At 43.9% G+C, this 19751-nt stretch overlaps 1 protein-coding gene and 1 non-coding gene across 3 annotated transcripts in view; one reads left to right on the forward strand and one right to left on the reverse strand.

Moving 5' to 3' along the window:
* Nucleotides 1-10429: 10429 nt before the first annotated feature.
* TRNAE-CUC (transfer RNA glutamic acid (anticodon CUC)) lies at nt 10430-10501 on the reverse strand. Its single transcript has one exon. It is a non-coding gene; the product is annotated as a tRNA-Glu (tRNA).
* Nucleotides 10502-11269: 768 nt separating this feature from the next.
* Nucleotides 11270-19751, forward strand: part of NCOA7 (nuclear receptor coactivator 7) — an 83697-nt gene continuing 75215 nt past the window's right edge. Inside the window, exon 1 of one of the 2 annotated variants that reach the window (XM_063389946.1) lies at nt 11270-11406. The gene's annotated coding sequence lies outside the window, so the exon portion shown is untranslated. Of the gene's footprint in view, nt 11407-17719; nt 17851-19751 lie in introns of those variants that run through there. The other variant, XM_063389947.1, reaches the window with a different exon arrangement.

A 19751-nucleotide genomic window follows, 5' to 3' on the forward strand; every position in this document is an offset into this window, starting at 1 on the left:
CACTGAGGCAAGAGTTTGTTATTGTTTCATCAGACCTGCTAAGCCCCTCAGTGGAAAGTGTGGAAAGCTCTGTTTTATAAGGATGAGGACAAAGTCGTACACGTCTGAATGCCAAAAGAACAGCTGGCAAGACTGGGACACAGAAAAGGAGGATCACACTACAGCAAGACAGACACTTCACCCATCATCAAAAGCCTCAGCAGCCTCAGTTCAGTGGTTCCCTCCCTATTATCCTTTCTTCCAAATATTAAACCTGGAACCCACCCCTGCCTCAATCAGCACTTAAGTGAGGAGGGGTTGTCGTTCATTTGAAAAAATGGACAAAAGAGGGGGAAGAAGTCTGGTAACCCCTACACTGTTAATCAACCTTGATATTCTTTGAAGCAGTGTTGTTTGAGGGGGACTATAACATTATTTTTTTTAAGGGCAGAAATACTGTAGTGCTGTTCTAGCATATTTAGCAGCATACAGATGAGGTATCATTCCCTTTCTAAATGTGTATTTTCAAGAAAAAAGGGGGCATTAATGGCTGGTAGATAAAAAGTGGGGTTTATTTGCATGAAAGAGCAGGTTGCAGCCCTACTTCAATGGAAGCTGTTAACTATTAACCTGCCCTCGGAGAGCCTGGTAGGAGGTCTCCCAGGAATGTATCACCTTAAAAATAGGCACCCACTGACTTGGCTCCGCCTAAGGTCTTCAATCTAACTGATGTGCCCCAAAACAGCATTTGTTTCCTGAAATGCAATATTCTGCCTCTTTCTAAAAAAATAGCAGTTTGAAAAGACGCTGATTAAATACACACCATGGATAGATTTGTGCAGCCTGTTGGTGCTTATCCATTTTCACTTTCAAAAACCAGGCCAGATCCATGAGTTGCTGATGTGTCCTCTACTGCTTGTTGTGTTGGCTTTTGGTCTGCACTATTTCTTGTTGTGTTGTCTTTTGGTTTGGTTTGGTTTGAATCAAGTCATCGAGAGGACATGAGGAGCTCATCTTTCATGCCTGCTTATTCCTAGTCTGTTTGGAATGTTACGTCTCTGAGAGCGGATGAAGATTTTCCAAGTGAGAAACTAACGATGAAGACACATACTTCACATATGCTGTTGGAAAGACATCAGAGGGTAATAGCTTCTGGTGGCTTTGGCTGTTGCTGTGCTAACAGCTCAGAGCTGAAGGCGTCTATGCAGTTTTTCAAACGGAGCAAGGGAAAGCTGTTTTCTTGGCATAACCAAGATGCAAATGTTAGGACTTGTGGCTGTGCACGTGCAACCTTACTTCAGCCCTTTTCTATCTTTATTGTCCATTCAATGATGAATGGACCTGGATGAAGAATAAAGTTAGTAATTTATATAATTTAAGAGTACGTCATGGCACATACTACAAGAAGACAAGCCAGGCTGCTTGTTCAACACTTAGCAGTTGGCTTTGACTAACTTTTCAATGGGTGGGTTTGCAACTAAATTCCAGTTATCAAGAGGATCAAAGCAGGTTATGCAATTTCCTAGAATGTTTTTCTTAAAAGGAAAAAAAACCTAAAAACCAATTCTGTCACTCAGCATTAGCAGGCTCGAAACCTTAGCCCTCAGCAATGCAAATAAAAAGCATTTAGGCTGCTGAGAGAAGATTATTACCCTAGAGAGGAGACAGGCAATTGAGAGGCGATGTTGCCTGTCCTCCTTTTGCTGTGATTGCAAGTGGAGGAAATCCGGCATTAGGTATTGCCTAGAAGAAAAACCGGCTACTGTGGCTGAGGGCTGAATGCATATATTCAAAGCAGAATAATCGTCTCCTGGCTGTGACTACCTCTGCCTGAACAACTGCCAGGAGGTGCCAGCTCATGCTGCTGCCTCCTTAGTGTGAACCTTCAAAATGTTTGCAGCTATTTTGAAAGATGGTACTTCAGTCAAGATGTCACGAGACAAGCCTGGGACATGGATTTTGGGAAATTCTTAGGGCTGTTGTAAACAAGGAATCTCATCTTTATAACAGGAAAAGGTCACAAGCATCTTTTAGCCAAAAGATGATCAAAACATCAGAAAATACTGACATGTGAAATGGACTTTTAACAGCTCCCTAGTCACCAGCCTCACTAGTCATCTGCTCCTGTAGGCAGGGCTAGCCTGAGATCACACAGCTGAGGACCCGAGGGATTGAACTGGTAGTTTTGTTCAACTTCGAGAAAAGATCAAGGAATTGGTATAGCTTTGTTTGCAAGCTTCATGTATCCAAGCTTCATTTGTGTGAGGCCGCTGCATGGACCTGAGTTAATCTTACTCAACACTGAACTTTCTACTCGTGTGCTGTTTCTCTGCATCATCATTTTACACAGCAAATACTTGCACACTACTGTGTAAAAGTCTCAAAGGAATGAGTGCAGCAACACATCTGATCATAACCAGAAATGATAAGCAGAGGAGCTACCAGGCATGTGCTAGAAAGGCTGAGATCTCCACTCAAGGGTAAACTAAACCTCTCCTGATTTATAAATTAAATAATATTTTGACAGATAATTGACAGATAATTTCCATAAAATATGCAGGATTCTATTTGGGGAGAAGGTGTGGTTGGTGTTGATTAGTTTTTTTTATCCTGGTAATTGCTACTACTGGAAGTTGTAAAGTGCTATGAATGTGCAAACACAATCACTTAGTCATCATTCAGTTGTCCAAGTGTTTGCCATGTCCTGAGTTGGGCTCCAGCTATCACTTTGGAGGGGGTAGGTCTCCCTTGTGTCCTGTGTCACCTCTGCCAGTCCTGTGCAGATGCCTGGGAAATACAAGTTGCTTAAGAGGCACAATATATATGGCCAGGCAACTGAATTTCTTGCATCATCTTTGGAGATATAAGATTTGAAGCATAATAATATTTTCACATACAATCTAATTTTTTCAAAGAATCAGACTCCTCACCAGATGAAACAATAGAACAGTATCAAAATCATTTGGTGATAATGCATTATCATCTATCACTCCAATAAAACTAAGACCAGTCAACACCTCAATCAACACTAATTTTAAAAGTTCTCTTAATGCTCTGATTTTAGCAGTGGTGGTGATTATAAGATGATATCAATATAATTTGTTTTTAAAGGCATATTTTTCTGCATTCATGGTGGCAGTGTAAATCTGGGACACATGAATTAGTGTTGTACCCTAGACACTCAAATACCAGAAGCAAAAGGAAGTGATTATGGGAAATAAAATGAAATGATTGAATTACTTTCAAGATCTGAAGAAGCAAACTCCTTTTTTACAGATATTAAACTGCTAATACTGAATTCAAGCAAAGCTAAATGTTTTAGACGATGTTTGAACAGTGCTATTACTTATCCTACAGGAAAATCCTTCTGAGTTAGTGACTGAATTTTGCTTTCCACTCAGTTCATTTTCAGGATTTTTTTCTTCTACAAAGAAAGTTTTCAGGATCAAAAAATACCTTGAGCAACACAGAAACTGTGGTTGCTAGGAAATTTCAAATACTGCCTACGTGAACTGCAAGACCTCTGCACCCGCTCCAGGAAACCGTGTCTCTACGAAAGATACAAAGAAACCTGTTTTACCTGTAAAGAATACCCATAGATACTACTATGTGGTAAGGGAAAATCTAACAAATGACTCCAAGGCAATACATAAACCCAAGGAGACAAAACTGTAGTTATGTAAAGGCCTACACTTCCCCCCTCCCCACTTTTGATTTAACTTGGAATGCTGTATTTTTTCATATCTCAGAGAGAAAAGCAACTTTAATTTTCTTGAGAAAAAGGACTCTCTCCCTTGACAAGTTTAAAACAAAAGTTAAACATTTAAGGTACACTTTCACAACTTGATTAACAAGACGAGGTCTGTTGTGTGTGGATTGTTCACATAGCTCTTCATGTCACTTGCCAGCACAACCCTTGGCTTTATTATACAAACCCTAAAATAAAGTAACATTGTTTTTCTCCCCACCCCCTTTCCCTCTGTTTCTCTCTAAATGTATTTTGGTGGAAGAGAAGGAAGTTTATTTTTCTTGGCTTTTCTGGGGTTTGTTTTTCTGAAGAGGCACCAGCATGGCAAGGGGGAGCTGCGGAGGGGACGCTGGCTCCTTGGACACCAAGAGCATCTCCTTCCCTCTGCGTAGCAAAGCTTCTTCCTCTCCTTTTCCCTCCCTTGCACCCTTTTTGGGCAGCTGTTCCACTAGTTGTCCCCCTCCCTCCTTTCCCAGCAGAAAGGGGATGCAACCTTAGCAAAAGTTCCTTTCCAGGCAGCCACCCCAGCAGGGGCTGGTGGCAAGGACCAGCTGCCAGCCTGTGGTTTTATGAGGCTGTTTCAGTCCCTCTTACCACACTTTTTCATTTTGTCGATTGTAAAAGCTGAAGTGAATGTTTTCTGATAATTATCTCAGACCTTCAGCCGCAATCTACGGTGACCAATGTCTGTCTGCTTCCCTCCTCATGTTATCAAGAATCCAATACCTGCCCAGTTACAATGACTTTGACCCTTCAATTTATTATTGCAGTTAGTGAATAATAAAATGCTCCAAACAGGAATCTCAAAACAAAAAAATGAAACCATTTCTTGATACTGCTGAAAACTGACTTTTATGTGCCACCCTGTCCTCCTTCAAGGCCTGCTAAACCGACAAGAAAGATTCCCATTAGTAAATCACTATTGGATCATTAAACCTTTTTAAAGCAGTATGTGCTTTACCAAGAGAATGAGGATTACAACACAGCAGTTGCTGCTGCCCACCGACAATCATGGGAACCGACCTCAGTAATAAATCCATTAATTATCTGGCTCACTTTGACCAGTTCTCACGCCAGAGCTGCTCCTTTGATGTGACTGTTAAAACCCAAGGATGCCCAAGAGCAGTGGCCACCAACAAAACAAAAGAGGAGTAATAATTCAATAGAAATATGTAAGAGCTGCTTGCCCATATGCCCAGCTTTTGCAGTGGAGTGTTTCTCCACACTGTCTATGGTTCAAACTGGCAAAAAAAAGGGAAATAAAGCTCTTTTTCTCATGTATATAACCTTTAAAGTAAAGAAGAACTAGGCATGTTAGAGATATTTTTTTAGCTATTGTTGACATGCGTGACTTTTTCAGTCCTTGTTGCTTTTCAAAAGCAGTGGTACAGTTCATCACCAATATGACTTAGGACTTGCCTTACGAAGGAACTGAGGATGTACTTCTAAAGGAAGGAGAGGAACTATTCCTCTTCAGTGTGATTATTTGTATAAATAAAATTCTTTATTCTTTTAGGCCCCCTGCAGGACCAAAGCTTTAGATGCATTTTTGTTTGATTTTTAAAAGTTTTAGGTGTCAAGCTACTTTTGAGTGTTTAAATACATCAGAAATATAACTTGTTTGTTAGTTCACTTCTTGGCTACTAACCTGTAAAGTGGGAATAGTGTTAATTAATTCTTGTCCTTGATCTTGTCTAATTAGACTTCAGACCCCAGGGGAAAGATTAGCTCCTAACTCATCATCATCTCGGGAGCACTTTTAACTCAAGTTTCTACCCCTTACCATGAGCCTCTGGTTAGTAGAAGATAGTAGCTCTCCTGGAGCCCAGATGCTACTGAGGGAGGCAAATTTCTGATGCCATAATGAATGACATGTAAGAAAAGCCCCTTTGAATGCATGACCAGAAGAGAAGTAGAATTCATTAACTCACATTTAATCATTTGGCTTTTTACTTTTAAAGGAGGATCAGCAAACTGTAATAAACAGTAGGTACAAGGGATTTTAAGATACCTGGTTTACCTTTAAGATACCTGGATTTTGCCCACATCCACAGCAGAACCACCAGCCACCTGCCATTCCTTTCTCACCAAAGACACACATGATGGTAAACCCAAGAGAGACCACTTGAGAGCTGGGTTTGGCATGTACACACAGGCTCCCTGTGAGCCTTGTAGCAGGCAGGGGAGTCAGGGTGATAGAAGCTGAGGAGCTCATATTCATCTTCTCATGTGCTTCACACTCTGCTTCAGCCTGGTTACTTAAGGGGAGACGAGCACAGTGTGGTAGGAGGGATGAAAGCGCTTGCAGGCTATAGCAAGGAATTCCATTTTGATTGAACCAACGCCACAGTCCCAGCAAATCTGAAACTGAGACATACTACCTGGCTTGGGGTGGAGAATGAACAAACTGCAAAACTTCACCCTGACAGAATTAGACAGGTGGTTTCTTATCTGAGCAGATAGGAAGATCATTCCCGTTTTTTCATTTATTTTGCTGGATCTCTTGTGCAGAACCGCAGCTTACATAATACCAATTATGCCAGTTATTGAATACAGAGTTGTAATTTCTGTAAAAAAATCCCTTGCAAAGGATGCAGGTACAATTTGGGTGGACAGCCACAAAGGCACCCTGCTGGGGACACCCTCCACCAGCCCAGCTGCCTTGTCCTTGTCTGGGTTGCTGCTATTCCCTGCTACATGCAGCTGGCAGCACCATCAGCCAGAGCATGTGTTGTAATACCAATTTATAGTCTGTTATTATTTTCCAGAACTGGCACCTCCCATCTCTGTTTTTCTACTAGCAAAACAAAAATTAAGCACAGCATAATGATGTTTACATATAGTTTACTAAAGTGTGATTAATCTAAAGACCACAAGGGAAACAAAGCATGGAAAGGCAGAAGGTAATGATTGACTGTAGCCACAAGGCAGTATAAAAAGATTTGCTGCATGCAAGAGAAAAAGTTCAGACTTTTAAAAGGATCAGAGCTTTCATAATTTCATGATCAGAGTACTTCTTAATAGGACATGCCAGCTGCTCCTTGCTAGAAAATGGTCCTTGGACAGTATTATCTAAATCTGTGAGTGGTAATTAAATCTGTTTTGGACTTTCAATAATGTTACCTTAAATAAATTGCCTTGGTTTGCATAAAATAATTTCTCTTAAAACACAATTCAGAGTAAATTTTTCAACTCTAGTTCTCAAGAAACAGTCCTAGGAGGATGTGCAGTGAGGTTGTCATATTTTTTTATCTTACTGTCCAGAATGTGTTTCATAGTGAATCTTTAGCTTGGGAAGAGATTTACAGTTACATTTTAAGACATCAATATTATATAGAAAGAATATTGGGATAGATAATAGGATGGGGAGAAAAGTCTGGAAAAGGGATTGTATGCCTCAAAGAATCTTTTGGGTTTGTTTTTCCTTCCACCTCACCAGTTTAATAAACACTTTGTCTTGTTTATGTCCTCTGACTGCCATGGTGACAGCACTAATGTCATAGCACAGACTGCTCCCATGGCTCACCAGCCTTGTGAATCCATGCAGAAAGGAAGGGAATGAAACCAGACCTTATCTTGTGTCTTTGGGCAGATAATGCCCCGGTATCCTGACCTGGGATGCAGAAATTGTGGTTCCCTTCTTCACCTTGGCACAAACTTTCTGCATGACCTTCAGTTCCAAACCTACAGGTGAAAAGCAGAGGTGCTGCTGACCCCTAACAGAGTGGCTGTGGGGGTGAACACGTTCAGGGACAAGGGGTTCTTTGTCACTCTGGTAATGGTATGTGTCATTGTTGTATTAATGCCACACTCAGGATGAGGTGATAGAGTCCGAGTCACACTCCTAATAATACTCTGTGACTTTTTTTTTTTTAATGTTATATTAAGACTGTTTAAAGACCGCTTGTAAAGTTTCCATATACAGCATTTAACTCAAACTAGGCAGTGATTTGCCTTAATAAAAGCTTCATTTATACATGAAATTTGCTTTATCAGCAAATACAAATCCTTCATTACTCTGGAGCTCATTGGAATGAAACGGGCAAAACGTTAATGTAGGGAACTGACTCTGAAACCTCCAGAGGAGAGGCTGCTGTGGAAACGGCGGGAGGGTGTTGGCAAACACAGGACCGGGATGCCACCTCGTGGCGTGTTCCAACATTTATATCAATAGGCAAAGGCTCGTTGCCTTGTGAAGGATGCCACAGAGTGGCAGTTGTTTATGTCCACAGTAAAACAATCAAAAAGGCGATAAGCAGCCAAGAGAATGTCCTGAGAACAGAATAAATCGAATGACTGCATGACTCTATGCCCTTCAGACAGAAGTGAAATATGAGGGCAAGTAGAAAATATGCCTATAAAAAAAGGTGGGAACTTTCATTTTCCAAAGAATTGCTAGTTGTAAAAGTCATGTAAAATTTTATGTTCACTCACAGCCAAGATACTTCATATAAGATTGGAAAAAACTTACAAAGTGGAACTAATGTAGGACTATAACTCAAAGGAAGTAGCAAGAAAGAAAAGTTGACTCAGCTGCTGGTTTAAGTTGATCTACAGTTAAGGTACTGCCTTCCTTATCATTCTTATTTCTCCTCCAGTTCATTGCCATAAACCTTTGTTGTGACATGGAAAGCACTTGGTCACACTTTTGAGGAAGAACAGAAATGAAAGTGAAAATACTTCTGAGCCAGTAGCTCAAAATCTACCACAGTGAGAAGTGAATTCAGCTACATTTTGAAAATGTGTTATTAATAATCTTATTTTTGTTTGAAATATCTCTCCTCTAGCCAGATCACTCTTGTGATGTGCCTTTGATTGCACTGCCAGTCTTCTGTAAAACAGCCCACCTTTTCTGTGGCTTCACCGTGTCAGCATCATGAGTTACCTTTTATGTAAAACAAAAATATCAAAAAAAGCTCTAGGAAGGATGGTTCTTCTACCGGTTAAAAACAAGTACTCAGTCCTTCCTTCCATCACATCCTTCTCTCCATCATTAAGGTCCAGGAACAAGGAATCAAAAACTGCTGTAACACTCTTCAACACATGCTCAAGGTGCACATTGATCTGGGCTCTTTTCATCCCAGACCAGGGCAGCTTTAATCACAGTGGGACCTGAAGTGTAAGGACACAGCCAAGAAGACTGGTGCTTACTCCTTGCTGGGTGGATGTTTGCTGTCTGTGCAAGGGCAAATTTCAAGCCTGGCATTGGACTGAAAAGGGATTTTGAAGGCCATTAGGTAGCTTCTTCAGAGATTATGCAACATTCTTAACAAAGTATTGGAAACTACTCTTTCTTTGTGTGTCTGAGTTATTCTGGGGGTTTTACATGTTTCTAAAATCTCACATGTGATTATTTTTTCTCAGATGACTCTAAAGCTGGACTTACAGTGCTGAGAGTGTGCAATCACCCTACTACAAAATGAGTTAAAGAAAAAGGAAAAGCTTCTTTTGTTCCTATTAGGTAAAACCAGATATATATGCCTTTTCTGGGAAGGTAGTCAACACCTGAAATTAATTTTAGCTGCTTCTAAAATTGCCCATAATTTTCTGACACAGAAAGCAGCGACTTCTTCCACCAGTTTGGAAAGGCATTTCACTGAGATCAAAGAGGGAGAGAAGAATCTCAGAGCCCTACACAGTTCTAATTAACGGGTAAACTGTTAATTACAGGGGAAAGTACAGGGTGAAATCATATAATTGTGCTTTTCAGGATCCTAGGAGATCCACTGAGCCATTCCCCTTGCCCAGTCTGAGAGACTTGATAACTTGTCCAGCCCACTCTTAAGAACCTCCAGCCATAGGAATGCAGTAATTCCCAGGGTGGGAACCTGCGGACCTGGTGTTTAACTGTAATTTGGTGGCACCTATTCTTTATATCTAAAGGGTTACAAGAGCCCTTTTGATTGCTTTCTGCCTTAGAGCAAGGGTGATCCCTTCCCTTTGCACCTCCTTGAAGCTTCTTCGTTATAAAAAATGCAGTGGAGGACTTTTCCCAGGATACACTCCTATCTGCAGTGGAGGACAGCCTAGGCTCTGGCATGCCCTGTGAAAGGCAGCCAAAGCCATTATTTCCAGTGGTGCTTTTGCATACGGCACCACCGAGGAGAGCCTGGCTCTATCCTCTTGGCGCCTCACTTCAGGTGCTTGTAGACACTGATGAGGTCCCCTCTCAGCTCTCTCATTCAAGGCTGAACAAGCTCAGTTTCCTCATCCTTTCCTCATAAGAGAGATGCTCCAGCCCCTACTGGGTCCCTGCTGCCACGGTTCAAAGATTCGTGATAGCACTAAGTGACCGTTCACCTGTTGGTGGCAGGGGGGAAGGTGTGAGAACACCCTAAGCTGTTAGAGCAGACAAAAAAAAAAAAAAAAAAAAAAGTTCTTTCGTTCTTTCTAAATGCATGTGGCCGTCTAGGCAGGCCTCTGCTGACTTCTGGAATCCCTACGGGTGGGCATGGGATGTCTACAGGCAGTGTTGTGACGGGAAGATTTTCAGGCAGATGCTGTATCTGGCCAGCCTTCCCCTGCCCACCACCACAGGCCGCCGAGACGTGCACGATTCCTCCAAGCTGTCAAGGGCGTCTTACAACTCCCGCGCCTCGGGCTCGCACAGCAGCCGGCCAATGGTCCCAGAATTGTAAAAGCAGGAGATGGCCGGAGATGGTCGGTGTAAAACAAAGGAGATGAAAAGTGAAAAAGACAAGTTTCCCTGACCGGGAATCGAACCCGGGCCGCGGCGGTGAGAGCGCCGAATCCTAACCACTAGACCACCAGGGATCCTTGTTCAGTCTCTACCATTTCTTTGTAAAGAGACAATGACGGAGGGCTCCCTTCACCGCGCTGTGTGGCAGCTTTTTCCTTGTGCCCCCACTTTCCAGGCAGTACCAAGTCCTGGAATCAGCTGCATGTGGAGTGGGACGTTCTATTCCACTCCACGGAAGAGAATCGCGGCAGCGGGGTGGGGAGGAGAGGGGGCCGCCCAGGCGAGCCTGATGAAGCGCCCTCGCCGTGGGCGGGAGGCGGGATGGTGGTGAGGAACCGGGCGGGACGGAGCCTCGGACGGGAAGGAGCGGCCAGCCCGGCGGTACCGCAGCGGGAGCGGGGGTGGCTCCCACAGCGCCACAGGCGAGAGCTGCGCGGCCGCAGCATGGGCGGAGGCTCGGAGGAGGGGCTCTCCCTCTCTTCTTCCGCCAGCGCGCTTCCCGCCGCCCCCAGCAGGCGCCGGCTCCGCGCCGTTGTTTCCCCTCGTTTCGCGTTGCCTTTGCAAACCGGTCGTGACACCATCGTGTGCGTACGGGCTGTCGCTGCCACGGCTGCAGGCGGGGCTTCGTCAGCCGAGCGCCCTGCAGCGCACGTCCCGGCCGGCGGCTGCCGGGAGGGGAGGAACGTGGCGCTTCCCCCGCGCCGCTTTAGTCGCTCTCCGAGCGGCTGTGGAAACACCTCAGCTTGTCCGGGCTCCGGTGCTGGGCCTGCAGGGCAGAGCGGCTCCAAAGCCCTCTCTCAGGTGGGAGCCAGTGGCTCCACAGAGGGGATCGAGGCCGGTGTGTGCTTCCTTGCGCTGCCGCGGCCTCCTCGCATGATAGATACTAATTTGTGACCTTGTTTTTCTGGTAAGGTTTGTGTGAGCGGAATGAGAACGACCAGTGCTGCAGATGACCTCTGTGTAAAAGCTCTTTCCTCTGGTATGTTGTTTTCATGAGCGTAGAAGATCTGGGAGCCGTACTAGCAAAAATAATCCCTATTTAGGCAGTGTCCAACAATACAGGAGGGTTGGCTCCGCACAAGTAAATTTCTCCAGTTCTCAAGACCTTTGCCTCTAAAATGCAAAAACCTTTCTGTGTTAAGATAGATAAGCTTCAGACTGTGTGCTTCTGGACTGTGCAAATATGCATTAGCTGATTTTTAAAAGCTTTAGAGTCTGAAAACAAACTTAAGGGGATCATTTTCTTCTGTGAGGAATGAAGGAGGTTGAAGGTGTGTGGTTGCCATCTCATCAGCATCCCTGTTCAGCCAATGGTTCATTTCATCACAAAACATTCACTGTAGCAGTCTTGAACAAAATGTGTGTCTTGATTGTGATGGAGCTTTCTTTGGTCTGAATTCAGCAATTTTACTGTGCAGTGAGGGAGATATCAAAATAGGAGGTTAAAATCAGGCCCTCTTAGATATGATCTAATGTCTTATATATGCAGGAACAGCTCTTGACGGGTAGGATTGACAGCATTCCCTTTGGTAAGACCAAGGCATTTCAGGCCTTGAGGAGTCAAAACTGTGTCAGTCTGGAGGCTGAGGTATCACTGTGGCCTGAGGCCATTTCAAGGAGATGGGTGTCCTTAGGTGAGAGAGGTCAGCTGGTCCCAGCAGGTGATCTGTGCCCACTGTGGAGGAGAAAGGCGAAGTGGGACCTAGTTTCCTACAGAGTGAAACCTGCAAGGAACACCAGCCAGATACTGAGGTGGTTATACTGCAGAAACTGAGCTAGCCTGAAGAGTTTGTATACTCCACTAGTGAAGGAGTATCTCCGTGACGGTAGAACCGGCGACAAAGTATCTCTATAAGCAATGTGCAGGGGTAACACGTGGTTTATTGGGAAGGCCTTGCTTGTAGCTGCTAGACACAGCTAAAGCAGGCCAGGAGAGCAGGAACAGCGAACCGAGCCGAGAGCCAGAGCCCTGAATCTCGTACATTAAATATCTTTCTAAGTTGAAGAGTATGAGTTGGACTAACCAATCTAATACAAGATGACAACATATACAGCCAATAGAAATGTCCCACCACCCAAGGCAAGCAGAAGGGGATTGTTTAATCAATCAATCTGGCCTTTAGCTTAGCAGGAGTATATTGTTTAATCAAGGGGGCTGGCCCTCAGCTTAGCAGGTCGTTGTTCACAAGCTGATGGCCCTGCACCCCACACCCTAAATCTCAAAGCTTGCTTTCATTTCTATCTCGCTTGTGGAACTCAGACTCCCAGAATCTAAACCACTATATTTGTAAGGTCTTTCTACTTCATCCTTCCCAACACACTAGGTTCACAGTGTTGTGTTTAAAAGCATAGGCTTCTCCACTCTGGCTGCTTCTCAGTTTTGGAGGGGTGCTGACTTCAGTGGCTGTGATGTTCACAGCACTGGAGACAGCTAGGTTAGAACTAGGCTAGGCCCACAGCAGCTGCGTTGGCGGGATTGAAGATGTATGTATGTTAAAGAATGGGCATTGCCACCCTTAAGAGTGTCTCTGTTATGTAACACCACAGAGGAAGGCTGGGGTGAGCCCCTTGAGTCTTAAGCTGCCTCAGTGATGGAGACAAAATACTCCCTATGACAGTTTCAGAAAAGTAGCTGAGCCTATGAAAAATGTGATCTTTATGCTAATGGCAGAGTGGGCAAATGTGTTTTGTCCATTCCCTAGGAAGCTGTTAGATGTAGAAACAAATCAATCCTGCTCTGTTGTGCTTGACAGTTAGCAAATCACTTTCTAAATGAGTAATACATCTTACTAAATTTCTCTTGAGCAGTGAAAGGGTTGTTGATTACAACCACAGGAGCAGTGAAAACTAAGGTATGTACAAAAGAAATTTACTGAAGTAGGAAATCTTTCCTTGGTGTTAACCTAAGAGGTGAGGGCTGACCACTAGACCGCCAGGAAAATAGCACTGAGAGTCATATGCTGCCCAGTTATTTTTAGAAATGGCTTTCTTTACTGTACAAGTCATGTGCACTGACAAAAGATTGTGCCTCGCCTCTGGCTTCCTGTATCCGATAGAGAAGTGCATCAGTGAAACTGTCAGCGATTCAGCCTCCTGCCAGCACAGAAGCAGCCAGTGCCTGTGCCTGCATCCCTGAGATGGTAGCTGGAGAGGAATGATCTTCCCACAAGCACCAGGAAAGGAATGTCAGAGGCCGATGTTTCTTTTCATTTAACGCTGGTGTGCCTGTGAAATCGAGTGAGTAGCATTCAGTGTTAGAGGCACCACTGTACCACGGCTGTCACAATTTGGTAGGTAAGGCTGAATTTTGGAACCTGAAAAATCGAAGCGATTCCTTTAAATGCACGCTGCACAGCAGCATGCAATTAACTTGTCTGTTCCATATGAATACATTACATATTACCACTACTTTAATTTGACACACAGATTGATATGTATAGGCTTACGATGCAAAAATGAGTAAGAATATCAAAGTAATGCGCTAAGTTATGTAAAGTATATAATTTGAGTAGGTATGTACTATATAATGGTAAGTACAAATTTGCTTTAGTACCTGGGGCGCATGCTTCAGCTCTAGTGAAAACCCTTGATCTGCAGAGAAGCTGCATTTATCAGTCCTCTCTCTCCTCAACTGTGTTTCATGTGGAGAGTCTTGGTATCAGATTTTTGTCTGTAAATTCACCTGATTTGTAATCGTACATCATCCTAGTTTCAAGGAAATGGAAAGGAGAGGGAAGGAAGAGTGATGCACAGTCTTTTGCTTTTTTATGTTTAATTTCCATGTCTGGTCAGATAGGTGACCTAACTGTTGGATTATAACGATTTTCTGGGGGGAAAAATACTACTGTAGTTTGTAGTTATTGTATCTGTTTTAACCGCAGTAGTGTTTGGATGGAAATAACGTGGGGAAAGCCTGCAGCGGCGTTGTCCCAAGGTTGCAGCTGTTGCGGTACTCCAGCTCCAGGAGCACATTCCAGGCCGTGCGGGGCTGGCTCCCTGTGCCTGCAGTGTGGCGCTGGCGGCGCCAGGGGACGGGCGGCGCCGCGGCAGTCCCTGTCCTGGGGGATATTTTAATGATCCTGAAGAACGAGAGGGAGAGCAACCAGCGGTATTTTATAAATACTGTCACACCTTCTTGTATTCTTCAGCTTCCGTTCTTCCTCGGCACTGCATTTCACTTAGGAAAGCCTGGGTCAACTTCTTTTCCCTTTTAGCCCGTGTCAAAATGCACGTGATTCTAGGGTTTGGGATAAAGCCTGGTGGTGAGGTGCTTCATCCAGTGCCCGCTGAGCTACCTGAGCTGAAAGAAATAGGACTTTTTTGTCATCTCCTCTTGTATCTTCTTCAGCTGAGCATTTTGGAAGCTACTTCTGGTTTGCTGTTCTAGACAGAGAAATAGGTGCACTGAATCAGTTATTAGGGGAGAACTTCTTATGAAAGTTTCAAGCTATGGTCTCTTCCTCGTTTTTGTAAAACTTGTGGAAAATTTCAGTGCCTCAGTCACATTGAGTTATATCTAGACAATCAATTCAAAGTTAAAGGGTGAGTTGGGGACACTCTGAAAATTCATCATTACATAAACTGAAGAAACCAGGCTAAGAATAGCCCTCAGTGCAGAAGGATCAAGCAGAGCCTCAATTATGTATGCATAAAAGTCTGTCTGTATGAAACCTATTTTGTGACTACTTCATGTTGAATAATGGTAGGAGTAATAGGCAAAAACAGAAGGGCTGATAATGGAAAAAAAGAGAAAGACTGGTGTCACCTTTACCTTTATATCTTTTCAAAACTGGCCTGTTATACTACTCAAGGTTTTCAGTGTAATTCTTTATGGCAGGTTGTCTTTCTTAAATAAATCAGCTGTAAGCTAACAATTACAGATGTAAAAAAGAAACAAAATCTACATGAACTAGAGGAGCAATACAGTATTTTTTTCTTCTGTTAGTATAAGCTGATCTGAATGCAGGCCATAAACATAGTGTACCTCTAGCAATTTTTTTCTCTTGAATGTATGCAACTCTGTTAATGTACACTGAAGCAGAAGACCAAAACACATTCAAATGTAGTATTTCAATATTCCGAATCTGTTCTGTCTTTCATGTGTGGTTATACATGTGAGTTTATGTGAGAAATCTTTTTCTAGGGTAAAAATTCACAATTTGGAAGTGGTGAAAATAGGAAATTTACATGTGGTCTCCATCAAAATAATGCAAACAGTGATAAAACAAATTTGCCCAATCCTGAAATCAACGAGCTACATGAATTTAAGATTTTCTCAGGTAAAGATATTCTAAGCATTGATACCACAAAGACAATGAATCAAATTATGTTAGAGCATTTGTATTCAAATGAATTGGCAAGGAACATATTGCCATGGGAAAGAGCAACCATTCAGACTGTCTGCTGTAGAGAGACTAAAACTAAATTTTATTTCAAAGGTAATGTGTGTGTGTCTAATCTGCCTGTTATCTGCCTGTCTCATGTTCATCGTTGCAACAGAAAGGCAGGCATTACTTAGTTCTTCAGACTCAGTAAAATAAAAGGGTGTATGATGTCCCACTCACACAAGTTCTTCCAAAGACATGAAGTCTGTATAACCTACAGTGCCATAACCAGAACTTGTATGATGCTTCTGCCCCAGTCCTAGTCTGCTTATCTTGATGGTCTGACAGGAATTTGAGTGATTTCTCCCCCATGCCAGCAGTCTAGAATATGTATTCGATATGCTCAGGGCTACGTAAGTACTGTAGGAATGGATAGTTTCTTTGCTATATGGAGTTTATGCATTGTCTTCCTAGAGCTTTCTACCCTGTGCAATAGAGGAATTTAGAATGTAGAGGTATTTGGAATGACAATGAATGGCAGACTGGAACATTAGGACAGGATAACTTTTTTGGTGCTAAAATAAGGTGTTAGTCACTGTCATTGTTGTGCAAGTGCAGCTAAGAGATAAATAGGGTTTCCACCACTTTGATGAATAGGGCTTCACAGTTCCTGCAATTTGGCAAAGGAGGTTGGGTAAACAGCACTACTATTCTTCCTCTTTTTTTCCCCCCAGTTTTGTTATCTAAGCACTGCTGGAGGAGTAACTGAGAGCAGGGCCCTTTCTTCCATGTGGTGGTAGAGAACCCTTGTGCCAGTGAAGTCTTTGAGCTTTTAACCAAAGTAACTTTGGGTTTGTTAATCTTTTGCTGGATAATAACAAGATGTGGTAACTGCAGTGCGTTATCAGAATGTATCCTGTAAGCAGCAGACTACATTTCAAAGAAAATCTGTCTCTTGTAAAATAAACTGTTTCATTAAAAAAAAAAAAAAGATCAGATGGAAACCTCATTTTTAGCTGAAAGTGCAGCAGCAAATTAAGTGGAGGAGTTGAGACAGTTGTTGTTCCAGTAGTGACACTGAGTGGTAGCAAGCATATGCTACAAGTAGGATAATGGCAATGGTGGGAAATGGCTGTGTCTGTATTGGAGATGCATTTGGTCCTGAAAATGACACATTTTTAAAATTAATCTTCTAAGCAGCTGTTAAATTTAAAAAATAAGCCTCTGAAAAATCTCTTATTTAAAATTAAAACTCCTTGGATTCGTAACCCCTGTGCACCATTTGTTATTTTGACACACTTTTTTAGCATCTCCCTATATATGTGTACACTTTGTGTCATCTTTTCATGTATGTGGGTATCTTTCTATCTTCAGGCTTGAGGTTATGTGTTGTAGAATTTGGAATTCAATAGTGTTACAATGCCTTTGTTACACTGCCTGAAAGACTGAAATCAGTCTTTCAGAGCTGATTACTACCCCAAGGAAGAAAAAAAGAAATCTTGTTGAGGCTAGCCACAAACGTCTGGAAGGGTTACCTGCAGTTACCTGGGGTAGGGAGTGGAGTTTCTGGTAAATATAGCGGGTGTTGTTTTCTGGGAATTGGGTGAATTAGCCTGCTGGCGGACAGTGTAGAAACAGCAGATGAGGTTTCTAGGCTTTTCAGTTTCCCACGGATCTAGAGGCTTTGGTTAACCTCAGTTTCCAAAACTGGTTGTTTTGTTTTTTAGCATCGCCCTTGAGAAAACTCCCCTCCAGCGAAGTCCCCGGCGCTTGGGCTTTATGACTTGTAGGGCTTAATGACTCGCAGGACTTCTGGCTCCGCAGGCAGACTCCTTCGCTCAGGACACAGCTTGGAGCCCGTGAAGCGGCCCAGGAGCGCGGCCACGGCCCCCGGCCCGGGGCCACCGCGATCCGGCGGGACGAGGGCGGCCGGGCGGGGCCGAGGGGAGGCGGGACCGCCGGGCGGGGCGGAGCGCGGGGCGCGGCGGGGCCGGCGCCGCTGTGGCCGAGCGGGGAGCGGCGGAGGCGGCGGCGCTCCCGCAGAGCGCTCGGGGCGCAGCGCCGGGCCGGGCCCGCCGCGCCCCGCGCTCCGCCCGCAGGTCTGTCCGTGCGCGCCGGGCCGCGGGGCGGGCGGGGCGGCTCGGGCGCGGCCTTGTGCGCTGGCCGGGGGTCGCGGAGCCCGGCGGGGCGGGGACGGGCCGGCGCTGTGGTGGCGGAGGAGCGCTTTGCCCGCTCGCTGGTGCGCGGAGCCGGGCCGGCAGCGCGGCGCGGGAGGCGCGGGCGGCCCCGCGGGAGGCGCGCTGTGTCCGTGCGGGCGCGGCCGGGGCCGCGGGGCGGCTGCCGGGACCGGCCCGCCCGCCCCGGGCGCTGCTCTGGGCGCCTGCGATGTGCTCTGCTGCTCCGCTACCCAGCCGGTGCGGCCGAGATGGCTTTCGCGGCTTCAAACCTCATTTATTTCCTCTCTCTCAGGGTCTCGGATGAATTACTGGAATGTTCCAGGCTCTCTCTCTCTATATTAATTTGTATAGCCTTAGGTTGTCGTGATTGCGAAGTGTTGCCGGGTTCCAAAGGTGTGTCCGTAATTGATTTGTGTCTTTTTAATCAGTGCAATGGACTTTCCTCTATGTCCTTCATCATACACTGCTTCAGAGTTGGTTTACAGAGGCATACTTGTATCTTGGGTGATGTGTGTGCAATATCGTGGTGCTAAAGGATGCAGTCACTGTTCATCCCCTAGGTGATGAAATGACATGATGAACACTTCGACTCAGTAGCAGGCTTTTAGCCTGTGTTTACCTTACATGCTACAATTGCTGTCCTCTCATTAAGTAGTCATACATTTCTCGTATTAATGCACAGTGGTGGACTTTTAAGATTGGTAGGTGCCCATTAATCGATTATGGTTTGCTTCAAATGCTATGACCCAGTCTAAGGGCCTGTGTTTGTGTGATACTTAAAATGTGTGTTGATGAACTCTGCCATCATATTGTATCAGCCAGTGTTTACACAGTATGGAAATAATAATTTCCTCATATTGTTCCATCTGATGCTTATGTGTACACACACGGACTTTCAGAAAATTATTGGAGAAGACAATGGAAAACACCAAGAATATATGTTTAAGTGTGCGTGAATGTATACTTTCTGAATGAAAACTACTTTATCAGGAATATACAGCTTTAAATATAAGTCATGATAAAAAAATATAAGTTGCACTGCATTTTAGACTGCCTTCTCTTTCATCCTTTTATCTGGAAAATGTCCATAAATATACACAAAATATTTTAAGGACCTAAATAGTCAAGCAATGTTGATGCTTTGAAGAGTTGTATAGAAGTAGATGCTTATAGCCAAAATGCTGTCTAATGACTTTCCCCCTTTTTTTTTTTTAAGTAGTGGATTGAAATCTTGGGCTTGGAAGGAAATTCTGTGATTGATTTTTTTTTTCTTGTTGCATAGTATGTTATGGAAAAGAAACACTTTTGGAATACCTATTTTGTCCAAGTTGGTTATGAGGCAGACTCTGGGTTTCATTCCTTGGCTTTGCCCAGTGTGTCCTGTTTTCACTGCAGCAGTAGTCACACTCCCGTTTGGATGTGTCACGTCTGCTGCTGAAATGATAAGTGATTCCCTTTGGAGAGGAAGTGAGTTAGAATTGATTGGAACAGTCCTTGTCTTATTAAGAATATGGGTTTGTTGCTTTGTGTACCCATGATTTTGAATGAGAAGGTTGAATTTGGTTGGAGACTGGCTCTAGTAGATATTTGGCTCTAGTAGATATTTGGCTATGTTATGGTCCTGACTTCAGCTGACAGCTTGCAAATCTCTTTAAGTGTTAGGGAAAAAGTCAATCTATTCAAACAGAAATGAATTCACTGTAGAGTGATTTGGATTGGAGGATAACATGTCTTCAGAAAGGTAATTTTTAAAAATGTAGGAATCCTGTGGCTAGTTCTGGAGCTAGAGTGAGTCCCTGCAGTCACCCATTTGGTTGGGTGTT

Source organism: Prinia subflava, chromosome 2 (assembly GCF_021018805.1).
Source record: "Prinia subflava isolate CZ2003 ecotype Zambia chromosome 2, Cam_Psub_1.2, whole genome shotgun sequence".
Lineage (NCBI taxonomy): Eukaryota > Metazoa > Chordata > Aves > Passeriformes > Cisticolidae > Prinia > Prinia subflava.